Source organism: Melospiza melodia, chromosome 18, assembly GCF_035770615.1.
Source record: "Melospiza melodia melodia isolate bMelMel2 chromosome 18, bMelMel2.pri, whole genome shotgun sequence".
Lineage (NCBI taxonomy): Eukaryota > Metazoa > Chordata > Aves > Passeriformes > Passerellidae > Melospiza > Melospiza melodia.
The window spans coordinates 5870773-5877243 of NC_086211.1; the positions used below are offsets into that span (position 1 = coordinate 5870773).

General features: G+C 41.6%; 1 protein-coding gene across 2 annotated transcripts in view; it reads left to right on the top strand.

Moving 5' to 3' along the window:
- PDGFA (platelet derived growth factor subunit A) overlaps positions 1 to 4944 on the top strand; it is an 86496-nt gene extending 81552 nt beyond the window's left edge. For both annotated transcript variants that reach the window (XR_010030015.1, XM_063171836.1), the window contains one exon: positions 3210 to 4944. The gene's annotated coding sequence lies outside the window, so the exon portion shown is untranslated. The remainder of the gene's footprint in view (positions 1 to 3209) is intronic.
- The last annotated feature ends 1527 nt before the right edge of the window (positions 4945 to 6471 follow it).

Genomic DNA, 6471 nt, shown 5'->3' on the forward strand with positions numbered 1-6471 from the left:
CCAACTCCCCTATGTACAGAAAGAACAAAAATATCTGTTATCAGTGGAGCAGGGAAAGGGTAGTGCAAGGAAATTCTGCTGACGAATGCAACTCATTGTGCAATTAACTGGCATAGCCCGATACCCTGTATTCATTTGCATATGTTTAAATGAATTAGGCAAGTCCTAATGCTGAAGTTGGCACCCAGACATTTGTGCTCATACAAACACACCCAGCTTTGCTAAAAAGTTGTAACTTAAGGCATAGACTTTTGTCTCTTTCATTTGGTTACACCTATCTCTTCCTCTATTGTTTTAAATTATTTACAGAATATACCTCAATCCTTACGATATTTCCACACGAATCATAAAATCAAACATTGTCTTATATATTTTAAAACACACAAGCTCCATTACTGTTTTATAATTGCTAATTAACAGATAAATGTTTCATACTCCCACATTTTTTATCCTCCAGATACAGCAAAACAAACAGATTAACAGAGGAAACCTGAGGACTGCAATATCTGTTTTATGATAAGAGCATTTTAGTAACTTAATCCCTACTATGCTCAGCTCTCAAAGACAATGTACTGCTGGTTATGTGATACACAATAATGAACCAGTACAGTACATTTGGTCTCTGGTTAGAGTGGGAGCTGAGATTTAGGCTATTTGTTTTTGTTTTTTTTTCCCCTTGGGCTTGCTACTAATTTAAATGTCTTTTCTAAGGATGTAGAATGATTTCAACCATTTTATGAATCTTATGCTGTGAAATGGAGAAAAGGCATAAACCCCTCTCAGCTGTGCACCCTTGTGTATCACTGCATGGGGACACCATGATTATTAACCTGACATAGCAACCTAATGCAAATGTCTGGCATAAAAAATAATGAGAATTAGCAGCAGCACAGGATGGCAAATAATCATCTTCAGGTGACAAATGCAGGAAACCTGAGAAGTACCAGAGGGTAGTGGGACTTCTCCAGTTGCTCCTTAGGACTAATTAGCTAATAAAACCAGGATGTGATTGTATGATACTGAGTCATGGATTCAATGTGAGACGCTGTGCTATATTAGAAGATGAAGTAAAAAGGTATTTTGAGTCTCTCTCTGGCTGGAAGTAAATGTCTTATCTAAAAAACCACATACATTATGGTTTCGGATATCTGCATTTTTCCAGCCTAATTCCTGATTATTGCAGAGGAGGTATTTGTTTAGCATGGGACTCTTCCCAAAGTATCACCATTTAAATTCTCCAGCTTGCAGCAACACACTTTCTATTTTGGCAAGATGAATCTGCTGGTATCTGCATACCTCTCCTGTTCCTTCCTTCCTGTAATTAGGGGTAAATCTGCTCCAGGACCTGTTCTTTTGTAGAAGACACCATTTTTAGAGCAATACATCATTGGCAAGTCATAACACTAACAGATCCTTGGAGAGGGCTGCCTCTCTAAAGAGGTGCAGTATCACCTTGATCCCTGCTAGACACTGCTCAGTAAAGAGCTCCATCAGTTGGTGAAAAAGCAAGAATAAACTCATTTTAGCTATAAGGATGCAGGTGAAACCTGCTTGTCAATTAAATAGCCTCAACAAAGTATCTCTTTTTTACCTTGTGCTATTTCCCCTCAACATTCCCATAATGTCATTTTGATTTTATGGATTCAAGCTGAGCTGGATGGACATATAATGTTGGAGGTTTTATTCCCCTAAAAATATTTATTTGCATCTGAAAATGAATCACTTCTATTTTTGCTGCCTCTGCTTTCCATGGATATTGGTCTGATAGTTTGTATTGACAAACACAGAGCAGAAACATCAGAAAGAGTTGTGTTTGTGCCTTCTTTCATGGGACTGGGGAATTGCTGGTGTTTATGTACCATGGCTCTTTTTCTCAGCCCATAAAGAGGTTTGTGAATTACTGATTGATCTCAGCCTCATTAAGCTGTGGATGAGAAGCCAGTGGTGTCAGAACCTGCTGGTCCACAGACCAGTCTGGTCCCCAGAGCTTGTGTTTCTTAAGTCAAGATGAAGATCAGCTGGTTGAGGTGCTGAAAATGAATAAACAAATGAGAAAATGGACCCATTCATCAGCACAACAGAGAATATTGCCCAGGAGCCAGAAGGCATTGAAAATATTCAAAATAAGACTGAAGAAGCTGGTATAAATAAATGTGAATATAGTCACAGGTCTGTTCATCAGGTAATAGCATTTTTTGGGGGCAATTCAGAATACCTAAATGGACATCCTCAGAAAGGGTTGCTTACAGAGCTCAGTCTGAGAGACAAAATTAGATGTCCAAAGCTAGAGACTGTGAATGCTGCCAACCTGTTGGCAAACTTGGCCTTATCTTTAGCTACCCAGTACCCTCTTGAGGAAGTGGATGCTGGAAAGTGAAACCTCTCTGTCATGATGATATTTCCCCTTCTTACTGGTACCCGGAAGGAAACCTGGTGGATTTACACTTTGGTGGCAGTGTCAGATGATTCACAGGGTGATGCCCCCTCTGGTCCTGCCATATGCCTTGCTGCTCCATCAGCTGCACTGCCCTGCTGTCCGTCCGTCCATCCATCATCCATCCATCCATCCATCCATCCATCCATCCATCCATCCATCCATCCATCCATCCATCCATCCATCCATCCATCCATCCATCCCTCATCCATCCATCCATCCCTCCATCCATCCATCCCTCCATCCATCCATCCATCCATCCATCCATCCATCCATCCATCCATCCATCCATCCATCCATCCGTCCATCCATCCCTGGTTTCTACATTGTTCTCAGAGCTGGAGCAGCTCGGAAGCAGCACTCAGAGCAGGGATTTCCTCCGTGTCAGCTCACAGAGGGGCTCTCCTCTGACTCACTGGACTGCTCCCAAAAATAGCAGCTTTAGAATAGAAACCTCCATGCCCTTTCTGTCCCAGAGAACAATGTCTTGAACAATTTTTTCCTCCCTAAGTATGAAATAAATCCCCTTTGTGCTTCCAGCTTGGCAGGGATAAGATGGAAGGGCTTGGTTCAGTGCTCAGAGCACCTGACTGTGCTTTCAAGGAGAGGAGTTAATCACTGGGGCTGTTATTTACTTAGTTCTCAGCAGGGACATTATTTATTTCATTTTCCTCGGGGTTTTCTGGTTTTTGTCTGGGGAGATAGAGACTTAAAATGGAGAGAGAGTCAAGCAAACACCCCTCTTCACAGCCTGGGTTTTTTTATCTTTCTGCAGGGCAGAAACCAGACAGAACAATCAATGAATCCAACAGGAAGGACAAGGAATGTTAATGAAGTGCAGAATCCTCCAAACAACTGAAGTGCCCAAGGATTTTTGGACTGTTTGCTTACTTTCTGTTATTATTTTTAAAATGCCTAAACATCTGCCAAGCCCATCTGAGAAAGAGCAAGACCCTTCTATGTATAACTGTGTGTCAGTGCTTTACAAAGCCAGCAGCCAAATCTCTGTGGGTTGGCAGCTGCTGGTGGTCCCTGTGGAGCTCAGTTCTCGTTGGGCTGTGAGGGAATCCTCAGGGAACAGCACTGGCACCCCGACCTGTCAGCCTTCTGCTCCTGGCACCCATCACTCATACAGAGAGCCTGACCCTCTGCAGGCTGGCAGCATCCTGATTTTGGGAGCTGATCTGCTGGATTTTAGTCACTCACTGTCAGCAAGGGCCTTATCCAAACGGCATCTCTGCAGCTGAACACAGACCGGGCTGCTGGGCTAAGCTGTGCCCTCTCCGAGTGCTGGGTAGGCAGACTGATAACTTCAGAGATAATTTTCACAGCTTCAGATAATTTTCAGAGCTTCATGTCTTCAGTTATTCTGACAATCCAGGTCTAGCAGTCCCATGAGTGGAACACTTTCAGGGAGCCAGGCTGTTTCCTCAGCAGAGATTGTGACTACTGAGAAATATTAGAAATCCAACAAGAAATATCCACAAACACTGGAAAAAGGCATTTAAATATACAACTTCCTGAAAAGCAGGAGAGGTGAGATTCAGCTGGTTTTCTTTTCAGAGAGAAAACCCCAAATCATCTTCTCTAAAGTATGTGTTGAGCTTTTGAAAATCTTCTTCCCCCTCCTCCCTGCCCGTCTCTACAATAAGTACAATTGTTAGACAAGGCAGGTCTTTGTGCTCCAAATTTAATACATAGTTTTTGACCCATGGAGTGATAAGCTGGAAAATAAATGGCTGGATTTTCCCCAGTGTTGAAGAGCTCCTTTCAGATTGACTTGGGAACTTGCCTATTCTCGTCTGCCCACCTGGCTTTCACTTTGATATCCCTAACATTATCATAACTTTTATTATGTTTTCATGTCAGTCAAGCCTTCTTCACTAAATTACTTTCATTTATACATCCTCTCCTGCTATTTGGTCTCATCATCATCTAAGATTTAAGGTGAAAAAGTTTCTTCCATTTGACAGGGCGGGAGGTGGAAATTACTATGTGAACAGTAAACTACAGGTTACATAAATAATGTGTCATTGTATATCACCCAGTGGAGCCTTAAATCAATTCATTAGTTTGTATAAAGCCTTTGTCTGCTTTTTAACTGCATCATATCCAAGTTGATTGCACATTTGCTCTGGGTTTGGCTTTTTTCCTTTCTTTATGTCGTCAGCTTTCAGGATTCTTATGCAGTGACTCTGAGTGTGTTTCTAAAGATTGTTTTTCTTTCTTGAGAGGCTTGGTTTATGTTTTTTCCTCTGCTTCTCGACACATCCCTAGCCTGAGGCAAAAGTGTGCATTTTGTTCATGAAAGGTAGACACAGGGATATTCTTCCCTGTGCGTGGAGGGAAAGGCAAGCTGAGATATGCTGGATTACTGAGAGAGGTACTGAGAAGCAGCTGGTTGATCCAGAGTGAGCCATTCACTTGCTTTTATGCTGTTTTATAGCAATAAAAACCAAAACAAAAAACCAAAAAAACAACAAAAAACCACCCCCAAAACCAAACCAAAACCAAACCAAAAACAAACCCCACAAAAAACTGTAATTTGGACTGTACTATACAGATAATTTATAATAACACCAGGAGTCTCCTATCCTTTTCATAGGTTAATTTTTTTTACAGGCATGCCAGAAGAGATTGCTTTTTGCTTCAAGTTGAGATTATGGTAACACAGAAGAATCTTGTTTTGGAAGAGGACAGAATTGAATAATATTTTTTTTACAGTCTTTACTGAAAATCTTAAGAAGATACTAGTTTGGGGAAAGAAGAAAGAGAGAAGTAACATTTTATTGCATTGTCAGTAAGTGCCCATGCTGAAAACTGGTCTAGCCTGACTGCAAAGCAAAAACAGACATTGCTTTGATACAATGATCGATTTTATTATTCCAGCTGAGATTTTTCTCTTTCATTTTTCTGCAGATCTCCTCTGGTCAGTAAATAAGGAACTGTACAAAAGTCCTTTACAATGCAGACTTGATGTACAACAATATTAAGCAAGAAAATATTCCAACAGTCATGAAACAGCCATCAAAAGTGCTGCTCCTTTTTTCAATCCCTGCAAGAAATCAAAACCTTTCAAGCAGAGCCAGATTTTAACGAAGGGTGGCTGTTTAAAGCAGAGTTGCCAAAAGCCTTGGCTGTGCCTGGACTTTTATTTTAAGTATTTGTACCATTAAATATTAATATAGGTCAAATAGCTGATCCCCCTGAGCAGATGAAATCTGCACAATGAAAACAAACACACTGTAAAACATGAGCCAACCTTCCCCTTAATGTTACTGCATAAATATGCAAATACAGACCCCGATTTTCCTGAACAAGTTTTCTTATTGACGTTCTGGGAGAACGAGAAGGAAAATATAAAAATTAAATAATGGTCACAGCCCTGAAACTTTTAAGAGCTGATCTGAGGCTTGTTGGCTCAAGGGAGCTTTGCCTCTATTGCCTTAAAGAGCTGTAGTGCTGCAGAACCTGAAGCACACACAGGGAAATCACAACGTGGTGCCACACAGACAAGGCAATGTCACATTTGACAGCAGATGTGTCCTTAAGGACATATTGCTGTAGGAATGAAAAAGAAGAATTTGGAGCAATTCTGCTCATTTTTTATTTACTGGCATTGTCTTGCATAGTTTTACTCCAGGCTCCCAATTTCTGCAGCAGTCCTGGCTGCAGCTCAGCCCAGCCAGGCATTGGGGTTTGCACCTTGGACAAGCGGTGGTGATGGGAAATATGGGGGATCCTACAAGAATGTGGGAGATGTCCTTGTTCTGGGACCTTGGTGAGGTCCAGGCATGGTGAACTCTTTGTCCAGCTCACGGTCAGCCTTTTGAGGACTATTGATAAGGTGCGTGAAATAAAATTGAAGAGGAGGAGGAGGATGGAAACTGAGAGTTCCCTGAATTGATCAGTTTGTGTAGAACCTCAAATCTTATTCTGGAGAGGCAGCCATGGGAAGTCTTTGCTCTTGGTCCTTTTTCTCCTTTTTCCCAATCTTCCCAGCTGGATTGGTGCATCCAGGCCCAGCCTGTGTGCTG